The sequence below is a fragment of the Monodelphis domestica genome, chromosome 1, assembly GCF_027887165.1.
Source record: "Monodelphis domestica isolate mMonDom1 chromosome 1, mMonDom1.pri, whole genome shotgun sequence".
Lineage (NCBI taxonomy): Eukaryota > Metazoa > Chordata > Mammalia > Didelphimorphia > Didelphidae > Monodelphis > Monodelphis domestica.
Window position 1 is genome coordinate 43713884 of NC_077227.1, and position 13808 is coordinate 43727691.

Genomic DNA, 13808 nt, shown 5'->3' on the forward strand with positions numbered 1-13808 from the left:
GTTGTTTAAGGAAGGATTAATCTAGAAAAAGTATTAAAGATCAACTGGAAACTAAGTAACTAAATTCTATAGAATGATTGGGTCAAAATAAATCATAGAAACAACAAATAATTTAATTTAAAAAAGAATGACTGTGAATGGGTAGGAAATGCCACGGGCAAGGTCCAGCCTCATTTGCTACTCCAGGGGTTCCCGACAGGTGGTGAACGATCAGTCCAGAAATTAACAAATGGAAGACAGCTGTATATTTACAGCCATGGGCATGCTTTGCATCTGATAGCTGCTCCATAATCCCCAGGCTTGATGTTTATTTTTATGCCCATTTTCTGGGCACACAGATACATTACTTAACACACATGTCTAAATGGAGATAATTGGAAAAGTGATACATTAACTTTTAACAAATCACTTGATTAACATTCTATATTCTTGTATTGTGATTACAGATTCTTGACAGCATAAAGGTTTTACACAAGATAAATGATTCCATCACAGGTGGCTTAATTTTCTCGTTACCCTGTGAGGAGTTTTGAGCTTACAAACAATCAAGGAAATTTACTTATTACTTTTAATAAAAAAGAAAATAATCAATCAGAAGTTCTTAAAGGCAATTCAATAATCACATCATTGAGGATGAAGGGAACTGGGAACACAATTCAGATTTAATATTAGACTGGTCATTTTTCAGGGTTTACTAGGTAGTTTCTGAGTTACTGGTTTGTGAAATCAAGTCACTGAGGCATATTGAAGCTTAGTGTACCTATACATTTTCTATGGGCCTTTATGATTGATTTGTGTGCTGGCTTCATGAGAATAAGTTTCTGTGCATGGGAAAGTTCTGGGCTTGACTTGTAGCTACAATTTTACTGTGAGTTATCTACCTAAGTAAAAGTTAACCCATGGTAGTCATTTGGGATTGGGTTTGAGGGTCTGATCTTTTGGTGATGTTTTAGAGAATTAGGGTACAGGTATTTTGCTCTTGCATTATTCCTTCTGAGACTAGGGGGAATGATAGTCATTTCAATTCCATAGGTAAGGGACATTGATGAGAGAGGTCATGCAAGGGGGACTGAGTGGGCAATCACATCTTGCCAAGGGCCACTCTGTGGCCTCCTTAGCATATGTGTCTCTGTCAAGGCATTGTGGCCTAATGCCTCCCAGCAAAAAAAAATATTCACAAAAGCTGTTTAGAATTTTTAAGTTACTGAGCATCAAATTTCCTTTGAACACTGTGTGTATGTGTATACATACTATATTTCTATGTAATTCATATTGCCATTGAGGGAGTTTCTTCTGTTTACTACACCTATTTTTGTTTTTCTTTTTTCTCAATAGGGTTAGGAAGGAAGAAAGGTACAAGCTAGATTTTCTGTTAATTATGTTAAAATAAAGAGATGGAGATGTTAAAGATACTAACTGTTGCAAGAACTTTCAGATGAAATCACTGAATTATTAGTTTTATTTTGTTACATGGTTCATAAAGTGGCAGGAATATATAAATATTTGTAATGTAAAATAAAACATCAATAAAGGTAATTAAAGAGTAATTTTAGATGGATTAAACATTAACAAATTTACACAGACTCTTCTGTATTTTCTTTCAATGCAACCTCTTGTTTAAACTGAACTCCAAGTTTCTATTAGCTTGAATTTCAGAGATGGATGAAAATTTATACATTATGGATATCAAACCATGCCTGTATACAAATCTCTTCTAAAACATCTAATGTCTATGTTTAAAGACCTTGACTGAGATTTCTGGAGAGAGCCTCACGCATTTATGAATACCTCCAATTGTTATGAAGATTTCCCTTATAGCTAACCAAAATAAATAACCTCTGGATGCCAAATAGAAAACTTAATCCCTCTCATTGATGACAGGTCTTCAAATACTTAAAGATTACTTACTATAAGTGACTGCATCAGCAACCATAATTCCAGGGGTGAATATATTATGGATTAAAATTGGCAAAATGAGAATTTAATATTGCTCAGTATTTACTTTTCATTTGGGTCCTCAGCAATATGCTTAAAGTAGAATCTAGGATTATTAGAACTGAAGATCTTAGAGACTGATTTTAGAAGAATTAACAAGAATTCTAATGAATTGAGTTCCAGATAGTTTATATAGTATGTAGTTTTAGTTTGATGAAGGGGTTTTTCTTATTTACTAGTGATAAGCACAGAAACTTTAATTTGATTTCTTTTTAATCTGGGCCATTCGCCACCTGTGCCCAACTATTACTCCATCCCATTCCTTCCCATGGGCTCACCACATTGGTACTAGACTTAGTATGGGTCCATGATGAGCTTTATTCTTTTCCAAAGCTTGGAATTACCAATCTCAAACATTTCCATAGCCCCAGTCTCCCAGATTACAAGCAATATCAGTTGTGTGCCACATGATGAATGTTTGATAGTTGAAGTTTAAAGAACAAATTGAACTTTGGAGGGTTTAGAAGCAAAAGTTTATTACTTACAACTCATAAGGATAGCATGTATGCAAGTCCCTGGGCTTAACTCATTCCCACTAGGCAAATATATAAATAGCAATCCTGGTGCTGCATAGGATAAATGTACTCAAATTAAAGGGCCCAATGGCAGCTGATACTCAGCTTTATGGGTGAGTGCTGAGGATGAATTCAGTATGTAACAAAATAGATCATCCAAAAGTTAATAAGAACTCACTACAGCAAGAGAAATGAATCCCCAGACCAATAATGGAGAATTTTACCTTTGATTGGCTAGAAAACTAGCAAAATTGTAAAATTACAGTCCACTGAGGTTGTCTTCAGAAGCCCCCAAAAGTCAAAGCTATGCTTGATGTCTTTCTTAGAGTGGTGGATAATTTTAGTGCAAGGAGCCTCTTTGTCACTTTGGTAGGGATGTCCCACAGGGACTTTGGGTATACAGTGCTCAGAAATCTGATCCATGGAGCAGACCTCTGCATCTTAACAGGGCAGATGGACCACTTGTCATCCTTTAGCAGAGTCAATAAGTTCTTCAGACTCTTCTAAAGATTTTTCTCACTCAGTCCAACCAGGATGAGGTCATCAACATAAAGAAGTACTGTCCCTATGGGAGATTTAGCCAAAGAGGCCAGCCTCATACTACCCTTTGGTGGTAGATTGTGAGGCTGTCTGCTCAAGTCACATTGAGGAAAGACAATAAAGATATACTCCATACTTTGTCAGGTACAAGGAAACTGAAGGCATTAGACAAATAAGCAACATAGCTGTCTACAAGAGCAGTGCTCTGGTTGTCATTGCTAGTCACAATGTCTGGGACTGCAGAAGAAATGGAAAGGACCTATTGAGCATCCTGTAGTCAATTGTTAAGTGTCAGGTATCCCTGGCTTGCCAACTAAGCAGACAGGGCTGTTCAACAGGACTCCACATATCAACCCTGCATCCAGGATATTGGTGATTTTCATGCTTGTCCCTTCAAATAGCCAATATTGCTTCAGTTGTACCAACTCCCTGGGAATAGGGAGGCTAGTTGAGTCATAGGTCAGTATCCAGATGCCTACAATGATTAACACTAGGACAGCTCTCTGATAGTGGGGCCATTCCCAGTGGGTAGCAGATCTCATCAAACATTACAAATGGTCATTTCCTATCTATGATTGATGATTTTGAGGACTACAATCATAGTTCACTGAAGAGGTTCATGTAGCCCTACACAGACAGTGACAATTGGTCAAATATTGAGGTCTTATCAGAAAATAGATTAAAGGGGTACATCTAACAATTGGTGCTTGCTGGAATCACAGTCATTTGGGCCCTGGTATCCAAAATTCCATGAAATAACGAGTTCCTATGTGTGAATCATGTGAGGATGACAGTCCAATTGTGAAAGACAAAGCCATCAGGCTGGGCCTTATTTCACCTTGGAATCTTTTAAAAGGATCAGGTCAGGACAGAAGCAGACAGCACATTTTCTCCATAGAAAGGGCCAAATAAATACAAGCAGTTTCACAGGGTCTTGTTCAGAAACAGGTTATCTAAAGGGCTAGTTTTTCCTCCTTATTCTTGTCTTCCTTTTCTCTGTCCTTGGACTCACAGTGGGGATCTTATTATTTCTTTATAGGGCTTATTCTCCCCTTCCCACAGGCCTCCTCATCCTACCTAATTTCCCATGTTCAGGGATTTGTGTTCTTTAATCACTATGATAACTCTCCTAATAAAATAGCTGTCAGAGTTTCCCTTCAGGGATCTTCCTACATCCCGGAACTTCCTTCATGTGCCACATATGGAGGCTCTATCTATATCTTCTCCTTTAACTCCATGATTTAATAACCAGGAGAACATGATCTCATAGGAATGATGTTCTTCCAGTAACCTATACCCTGATTGTCTCACTTGACTCCTCTTTGGGCTGATTGCCTGAGAAGCTCTTCCGTTATCTGTGGAGGGGCACATTCTCAGATTTCACCTTTTCTATTCCAGATTCGAGAATTTCCTGACTAGTGTCAACTTCAGTTTCCTCTTTTAGTTTTGGAAGAGGTAGATTCCAAGGGTTCATATAACATTTTAATGGGGTCATTTATTTCAAAAGAATGGGGAGATATTATTTTATTTTTGAGGCCTGTCATCTACATATTTCATTGACCAGGAACACAACATCAAATGTATTGTAGTGTCCTAATTGTCATATAGGTAGAATACTACTGTCAATTGTCTTACCATCTTAGTAGACTCAGTGGGTATGTTGAAGATAAGGTTACTTAGGTATTATATTTCTTTTTCTCTTATTTTGAACAGTTAATATTTTTCTAAATATTCATCTATTTTACTTAATCTTTTTTACTGACATATAATTGGGCATAATGGTTGCTTTAATTTTTTTCATTGATTGTTATTCACCCTTCACAATTCAGATGCCAGAAATTTGGTATTCTATATATCAACTTATATAATCAACTTAACCAATGGTTAATCAGTTTTATTGTTCTTTTGCCATAAAACCAGCTCTGAGTTTTATTAATTGGTTTAATGATTTCTTTACTTTCAATTTCATGTAACTCTCCTTTGATTTTCAAGATTTCTACTTTAGTGTTCAATTGGGGATTTATAATTTCTTCTTTTTCTAAATTTTTTAAGTTGCATGACCAATTCATTTGATCTTCTCTCTTTTTCTTTTATTAATGCACACATTTAGAGACATAGATTTCCCACCAAGTACTGCTTTGACTATGTCCCACATATTTTTGAATATTCTCTCACTTTTGTCATTTTCTTTAATGAAATAATCAATTATTTCTATGATTTGTTCTCTGATTCACTTATTCTTTGGGGTTATATTGTTTTGTTTTCAATTCATTTTTATTATCATATTTTTATTTAAAATTACATTTAGAATCAGTTTTAAACATTCTTTTTTATATTTTCAATCAAAATTCTGTACATTTAATACAGCAAGTAATTATACGCTGCAATAAAAGTATATTGCAAATATAAGAAGAAACTCATGAAAGAAATGAAATGAAAAATGATATGCTTTAGTCTGTATTCAGACTCCATCAGTTCCTTTTATGACATTGTTGTTACTGTGTACACTGTTCTCCTGATTCTGTTCATTTTGCTTTGCATCAGTACACATAAATCTTTCCAGGTTTTCTGAAATCATCCTATTCATTATTTCTCATGGCATAATAGTATTCCATCATAATCATATAGCACAAGTTGTTTAGTAATTTCAAAATTGATTGACATCTCAGTTTCAAATTCTTTGCCACCACAAAAAAGAGCTACTAGGAATATTTTGTACAAATCAGTATTTCCCCCACCAATTTTAATCTCTGTAAAATTGGAGATTTTGAACCCCAGACATCAATCCCCAGAAGTCCTTGGTATTTCCCAGAATTCCCTATAATCTCACCTGAGTCCCCAGGTTGGCGAGATCACAATTGGAATTTAACTGGCAGTAGTGCCTCCCGCATTTGCTCTCTCTGCCATTGCAATGATGTAGGAAGTACAGTGGTAAGCTAAGCTAAGTGCGGGGGGTTTGAATGGGCTAATCAGCCATGGGCACATTTTTATTTTGTATCTTCTTTATTCCTTGATTTGTAATAATTCTTAATAAACCTCATAAAATATAATATTTTTATTATTAGAAAATAATTTAATTTTTACAATTTATGGCAACCACAAGATTGGATAAGAACTTCTCAATTTTTTTAAAGATAGCCTAGATAATTTTTCTTTAAATCTACGTTTCTCCAGCCAACACTTTTCGCCTACCCTGGCAAAGCTTCTGATTCAGCTTGCTTCTGCTGCCTGCTTCTGTGCTCCATCCGCGCTTGCCTCCAGCTTCACTCCACTCTGGACCTGCTTGACCCAGATCACTCTCCTGCCCCAGTCCCAACCCTGGCCCAGCCCTGGCCCTGGCCCCAGCTTATCTCCAGCCTCAGACCCAGATCACTCCAGGCCACCCCCAGGACCCAGGCTGCTTGGTAGCTGCCCCTGTGTCTTCAGAATCACAAACCAACCAACTGGTAAAAACTGAAGTGTTCTTTCCTTAGGCAACAATTAGTCTCCACATGGTAGGGGACCTGGGGAGGTGGGGAATGAGGAGAAGGAAGAGACTTTTCCAAACAGGAGGTTACAAGTATGGCGTATTCTATGAGAGAGCAGTGCATTTCCTATTTCAAAGGAGGTTTTTTGAGTGCACTGATACTTTTACTTTTCTTACCTGAGATTCAGGGAAGATATTCATTTCCCTGCAACTCTTTGCCATTTGGGGTCTACCCAATTTAAGATTCCTAAAACCCATGTTCATCCTTGCTATGGAAAATCCTACCACAATACTGACAAAAGGCATCTCAATGGATAAAAAAAATTAAAGAGACAGGAGGTTATATTTTTAAGGCTTTTCAGACTCCAGTGTTTTATAAAAATCTATTTTTATTGCATTTTGCTGATTGTTTTGTTTAAGATTTAATTTTGTTAGTTTTAAGTTCATATATTAATGTATTCAATACTGTTCTGTTACACTGAGTCATTTTAATGTACTTGGTTTTAACTACTGTTATATACTGTTGCTTTTCCCCTATAACTATACTTAACAAACATTATTGAATAAGCCCATATAAAAAAACAAAACAGACTTTTTTCTATTTTGCCTTTGTAAATTGTCACATAGAGGATGGATGGACTTCATTAAAACTGGTTACAATTGAATAACAACCTTTGGAAATTTTAATGAATTAAATATCACGAATTGATTTATGGGATCTTTTAGACATGATTTTTAGATTATTTTTCAACAACTTTGATCATTTTGCTTGCCTCTAACAGGAGGTAAGGTCCATTTTAGTAGCTGAAGTGAAATACAATTATAATCCCCACCTCCCACATTTATAAAAATGTGAATGGATGGGACATCACAGTCTCATACCAAAGGAGCTGGGAAGTTAATCCCAGGGCATGGTAACCCTGAATGGCTCCCAAAAGAGAGCATCTCTCATAACTCTTCAGCTCACTTTACTTCCACCAGAATGATCTCTAAATTCCTTGATGATGATCTAGACCCAAATAAGTTTTATTTTGTTTAAAAATATCTCATACCAGGTTGAAATATTGCTACACCTGAAAAACTTGTGACAAGTATTCATTTTCTTTAAATGTCATTCAGCAACTTATATGAAATATGACAGTGGGTTTGTTTGCTATTGTAATTAACTGGGCTATTGTGAATTTGGGGGGTTTTGGTACTTTTTGAATGCACATTACCTGTTGTACTACTGTTTTTTATAAAAAAAACTGTTATTTTGTGAAATTCATGTGCTTGTACTCACAGTGGATCATGACCAGGTATGAAGAGGAAATGGATCTCATTTTTGGTGAGAAACTTTGTATTCTATATTTCCTTAGCTGACACAGCATGTCAATGATTATAAGCTATATTTTTTAATTTAAAAATCTTATTATTATATTTTTCTTGCATGTACAATATACTATTTCAGTTTTTTATTTTTTCTCTCCTTTTTATGTCTGAAGCACATGTCACCGGTATTGATTTTCTTTAACTTTTTTGATTTAGCAGTAATATAAGTTTAAAATATTTGCTATGATGTCAATGCATACCCCAAAGCTTGAGACTATAACAATGATGCCATTGGTTGTTTTAAAAATTTTATGGGATTTTGCCTAATGATTCTGTCTGATTCCAGGACAAGAGAATATAAAAAGAGCCATTGCACAGTGCCAAAGAAGCACAAAGCTAAACTTCATAGTGCCAATCGAGCACAAGGTCAAAGAGATGAACCAATCCCAATTGGGTTGATGAAAATTTTGAGCCATGACAAGAGGAATTGAACATGTTTGGGTTTTGAGGTTGTGGCTGTTTAACATGTGTTAAAGGCAGGTCTTCCTTGTTCCACATTCTACCAAGTATCTCAAATTTGGCTCCTATCTGGCTCCTAAAAATCTAGTCCCTTTTTTGTCTTTCAAAATGTGGCAACTTTCTGTAGTCCTGGCTATTGACTGGGTAAATGTGTAAATGCTTATATCATTTTAATTGGGCCCTTATTCAAGAACCTGTTATAGATTTAATTTTCCTTTACTTAGAATTTTTACACATAAGACTTTGGTGGTCTATATTTCATCCAGAAATTATTGGTTTTTATTTGGATTTTTTTGATTTCTCTTGCCAAATGATTCATATAACTCATAACTCACCCATGCATCCCTGAGTGATCCCTATGTTTTTCAATTACCCTATTCGGGGGGGGGGGTTATAAATTATTATTATTATTTTAAATTGAAAAGTTTAAATTCCTTTTGAGAGTAATTTTAGGTTAAGAAAAATGCTACCTCTCTGAATCCAGAAAGTGAACTGTTTGGAGAAGACACTATGAAGATGCCTCCACAGACAACATACTGCACCTGAAGATCCAGAGTGAACTTTAGGGTGGGATGGTTTGAACTGTGTGGGGTTTGAATGCATTTGTTTTTTATGCTTATGCTGAAAGGGACTGCCCCCTAACTGGCTTTTTGGCAATGCACCTAGCAATTATCTGTTTTGTTCTCTCTTCCTCTTATCCTCAAATTATTGTAATTTCAAAGTTGATATGTTTACAAGACCCATTGGAGAGACTAGTCTTCCTCAGACCTCAGGGGGTTGGGAGTAAAAATGGAGATTTTGAACCCCAGACTTCAATCCCCAGAAGTCCTTGGTATTTCCCAGAATTCCCCATAATCTCACCTGAGTCCCCAGGTTGGTGAGATCACAATTGGTATTTAACTGGCAGTAGTGCCTCCCATGTTTGCTCTTTCTGCCATTGCAATGATGTAGGAAGTATAGTGATAAGCTAAGCTAAGTGCGGGGATTTTGAATGGGCTAATCAGCCATGGGCACATTTTTATTTTGTATCTTCTTTATTCCTTGATTTGCAATAATCCTTAATAAACCTCATAAAATATAATATTTTTATTATTAGAAACTAATTTAATTTTTACATCTCTTTCAGATTAAAATAGTGGTGTTATTAGGTCAAAGAGTATAAACAGTCTTATAGAGTGTTGGACATGGTTCCAAATTTCTGTTTAGAATGGTTGTATCAGTTCACAATTTCAGCAACCATGTTTGTATCTCATTTTTTCCACATCCCCTCCAACATTTATCATTTGCTTTTTTAGCTCTGATCCTTACCCAAGAAGGGTTCTTAATCTCTCCTCTTGAGATGGTAATTAATACTTCTCCCCTGGTTCTCTGCTCCCTTGGGACTGGAACTAATGCTGTTCCTCTGAATTCTTAATCACCTGAGACTCTAAGTTTTACTGCCCTTCAGGCTTCCTACTCCCCTTTATTGAAAGTGCTCCTCTCTACTCTCAAACTATGCAGAAGTTTGTACAAACAATGGAGTTACCAAATAGTACACATCCAGTGTTGATAGAAGTATACCCTGTAATGTTTTTCTAGGTAGGTGCCAGGCCCCCTCACTGTCTCTTGCTTAAGTGCTCCCAAAACTGCTCCTGCTTCTGTTATCACCATCTATTCTCAAAACATGTGTTTCATCCACATTGGCTCAGGTCAGACTATCCCTCATTTTATATATCTCTCTTTTTCTGATCTCATTTTTTGTCTTGAGGTGGAAAGATGCCTCACTCTGATCTTTTGTTGCTTCAGTCACTCTTAAATTCAATTTGAGGTGTTTTTTTTTTTTAATTCATCATTTAGAAAGGACTTCTAGGACAATTCAGCTGAATGCTTCTTTATTCTGCCATCTTGTTTCTACCACAGATATTCACTTTCTTTAAAAGTATGATATAATTCTCCTGAAAATCCATCGTAACCTATTGCCTCACTTTATTAGTATCCTTACAGCTAGTTCTTTTTTTTTTTTTGCTGAGACAGATTTGTAAAATGCTTGTTAGGTGTTCTGAGCCCTCTGGCATTATGGTTTTGAGATAAATCTGCATTTATTCCTTTTTTAGTTTTGCTGGCACACAATTGTACATAGTTTGTATTCAAAAGTTTTATAGTGGTTATATTATGATTTTTCCTTAAAATTTTGGTTTTGTTGATTTGATTTTCTTCTTCATTTTTAATATAACTGACTAAATGCTTATCAATTATATTATTCTCTTCAGAGAATCATATTTAATTTAGATTTATCACTTCTATTGACTATTTAGATTTCATTTATTTCTCTACTAATGTCTACAATTTGCTTTCTTGTCTTCATTTTTTCATTGTTCTCATTTTTACATGGATATTCATCTTTTTAAACCTCCTCTTTTACATTATATTTATATTCATCTACATTTTTCCATACACACACACATTTCAGAGAAATAGAATTACTTCTGAGGATTACTAAACTACATGCTTGATATTTAAGTGTATTTTCTCCTATAATTGTACAGTGTATAATAACTATACAAAACTATTATTAACAATTTTCTTTCTCTCATATTTAAGCATCTTCCTTCATGGCTTGCCATCATTCTCTGAAATAACTTTTAATTTTAGCTAAAATTATATTTTAAAATTTGTACCATAGATGTATCATTTCTGGAGATGCTCTGTAGATTACTTTTATTGTTTCTGCTTTTGAATTCAAAAGTCTGGACCAATTTCATTGTATTGTTTCTTTCATTAGAATATTTAGGTCTTTTGACTTCACAGTTTTTTGTGGAAGTCCTATGGTCCTCACCCTATTTTCAAGACATTATATTTTACTTGTATAGAAAACATATAATTTTAATACAATTGATTTTATTCTATTTTTCCACATTGTCGATCACTTCAGTAAATTTCTTTTTTTATTTTTATCACATTTGTTCCCTTAGTTAGACTTTCCTTATCATGGATTTTAACTTTCTTATTGAACTAATCATTTCTTAAATGCATTCATAAATTATGTCATTTGTACTTTTCTACTTGATTTCAAAATTTTAATTTCTCTTGACTATTCTAGAACATATTGCCAGTGTTTCATGTTCTTTTGAGATTTCATGGGGTTTTCTACTAGAGTTCAAATTACCTTTGTATTGCAATGTTAATATCCTACTGCCTCACATAACCTTTTCCCCTGTATATCTTGAAACATCCCCTCCCATCCTTTCCCCTCCACTCTTCTTCCTTTGCTTCATTCTTTTTCTGATATTCTACCTACAAACCCAGTGGACACTAGTATCCTAATCTCATATCCTTATGCTGTTTTGAAAGGATCAGTTAAAGATAACACATAGGAAATACTATTCTTCATTGAATTTTTTGCTCACTGGAAAAAATACATTTGAAAATATATCAACAAAAAGCAGGAAAATCATGTATCACCTTAAATCCTCAAATTTTATCCCAAGAAATATAAAAACTTGTGTTTGGTCCAGCTCTCATTTAGAGAAGCAATATGACTGGATTCAGAAAGAGGTAAGCTCAGGCTTCACCTCTGAGAAAAAGGAGTGCAGATCATCCTGGACAAGTAACTTAATCTAACTCTCTGGACACATAATTAAGGGGATTTACATTGAAGAGAGATTCAGTTTGAATTTGTGTGGCAAATTTCCTTCATTTAGAGAGCTCTCTATAGCAATGTAATCACAGGTCCAATTCCAGCCATTATCTTTCAATGGAGCAGTTGGGTGACACAATGGATAGAACACTGGGATTGGAATCAGGATGACTTATCTTTATGAAGTCAAATCTTATCTCAGACACTCACTAGCTCTATGACCTTGGCCAAGGCTTATCCCTCTTTGCCTCAGTTCCTCATCTATAAAATGAGCTAGAGAAGGAAATGGCAAACTACTCCAATATCTTTGCCAAGAAAACTCCAAAATAGGATCACAAAGAATTAGACATGATTGAAATGACTGAACAATAATAATCTTTCATTAAGTAGTTACTATCTTTACAATTTCCATGGAGCTTTGTGGAAATATGAAAGCCTGAGTAGAAAGGCATTCTCCTAGCCCTATTTCAGAGCTTTATACCTCAAAGTAGAGGGAACCAGGAAACTAAGATTGCAGATCAGGGCTTGTCCTTTAAAAATCAATAAAGTAAATGTTTTCACTCTTCTCCTGCCTTCCAAATCCTCCCTTCCTAACTTCACAGTGCTCCTTTCGGTACCTTCAATGATAATATTTCCGGTCAGAGTGTCTAGGGACTACAGGTTGCCTTTCGGTGGCACTGGGTACCTCACTTAAATATATTTCTTCCTAGGCAATACTCATAGTCTAGATGCTCTCTCTCCCCATCTTCCCCTTTATACAATCTTTCTTTCAGCTGTCCCTTTAAGAAGTATATCATAAACTCATTTATACTGGGGACATAGAACTGCAGAGTTGGAAGGACCATGAGACTTTCTAGTTTGCCATGATTCAGAAGGAATTTCTCTCTATCTCCAGTGGTCATGTAGCCTCCACTTAAAAAGGTCTAAAAAGAGGTGACCCAGTTCCTTCAGAATATATTCACCTTTTGTCAGACCTAAAGTTTTTCCCCATATTAAACTAAAATCTGACTGGCAACATTGATTCAGGACTCTTAGTTCTCTTCCTGGGACTTAGCCTTGACATGACAGCCTTTCAATTCCTGATGACAGCGATCATATCTTTTCCAGATCTCCTCTTTTTTATCAAAATGCCTAGTTCCTTTGAGAGGTTTTTGTATGGTGTGCTTTCCGGTCGACTCATCACGCAAATTTTATATGCCAACTTTCAATATCCTTCCTAAAAAGTGGAACTAAAAAACTGAAAAATACCCCAGGTGTGACCTGCCCAGGTCAGAGTACTTTAGGACATTTTGCCAGGATAATGGACTTTCAGTCAGACAAATTAAAATTGAATCCTTTTTTTTTTGGCTTCCTGTTACAATGTTGACTAACCATAGGGATTTTTTTTTAACATCAGTTGTTATTCAACTAAACCTTCTACAACTTACATTTAAACATTTGATTTTTTGAGTCATAGTACTGGACTTTATATGGACTACTACTACTAAATTTTAATAACTTGTGTTTACTTGATCTATTACCTTTCAAAAAGAGAATTAATCTTTTAATAATAAAAGGGATCCAGAAAATGCCACAATTAAGATTATTTCTTAACGTGATCAGGGAAAAAGGATAAGAATCTGTAGGTTTTAAAATATGTGTAGTAGCTCTCTTTGTTGTGACAAAGAATTTTAAATGGAAGAAATTCCTATTAATTGGGAAATGGTTAAACAACCTTTGACATATGATCATGATGGAAAACTGCTATGCCATAAGAAATGATGAGCAGGTTAATTTTGAAAAAAATGGAAAGACATATAAAATTATGAAGATTTAAAAGAGCAAAACAAAGAGAACATTATGTATA

The 13808-nt window shown here is 35.2% G+C and overlaps 1 protein-coding gene across 1 annotated transcript in view; it reads right to left on the reverse strand.

Moving 5' to 3' along the window:
* Positions 1-13808, reverse strand: part of LOC100028576 (olfactory receptor 13G1-like) — a 34696-nt gene continuing 20888 nt past the window's right edge. The window contains exon 1 of the mRNA XM_056798007.1: positions 1-13808. This exon is cut by the window's right edge and continues 20888 nt beyond it. The gene's annotated coding sequence lies outside the window, so the exon portion shown is untranslated.